A 248-nucleotide genomic window follows, 5' to 3' on the forward strand; every position below is an offset into this window, starting at 1 on the left:
TGCAGCTAGGGGGTATACAAGGGTCCCCCCGGTGGAGCGGTCGGTTGCGATGCAGTTGTGTCCTAATACCGCCTCCACCCAGCAGGGCGAACCGTGCCTCCCCTCCCGGGTCTTTAGGTACTCGTCTGGCCTGTCCGACGATGCTTATACGGCCTGTGGAGAAGCTGCCTCCGCTTTACACGCTATGGCGTTACTGCAGGTTCATCAGACCAAGGCACTGAGGGACCTGCACGAGGGTGGTCATGATC

At 60.5% G+C, this 248-nt stretch overlaps 1 protein-coding gene across 1 annotated transcript in view; it reads left to right on the top strand.

Moving 5' to 3' along the window:
- LOC107738449 (receptor-type tyrosine-protein phosphatase beta-like) overlaps positions 1-248 on the top strand; it is a 53,308-nt gene that overhangs the window by 52,333 nt on the left and 727 nt on the right. The window lies entirely within an intron of this gene.

The sequence above is a fragment of the Sinocyclocheilus rhinocerous genome, unplaced genomic scaffold (assembly GCF_001515625.1).
Source record: "Sinocyclocheilus rhinocerous isolate Xijiao unplaced genomic scaffold, SAMN03320098_v1.1 scaffold2993, whole genome shotgun sequence".
NCBI lineage: Eukaryota > Metazoa > Chordata > Actinopteri > Cypriniformes > Cyprinidae > Sinocyclocheilus > Sinocyclocheilus rhinocerous.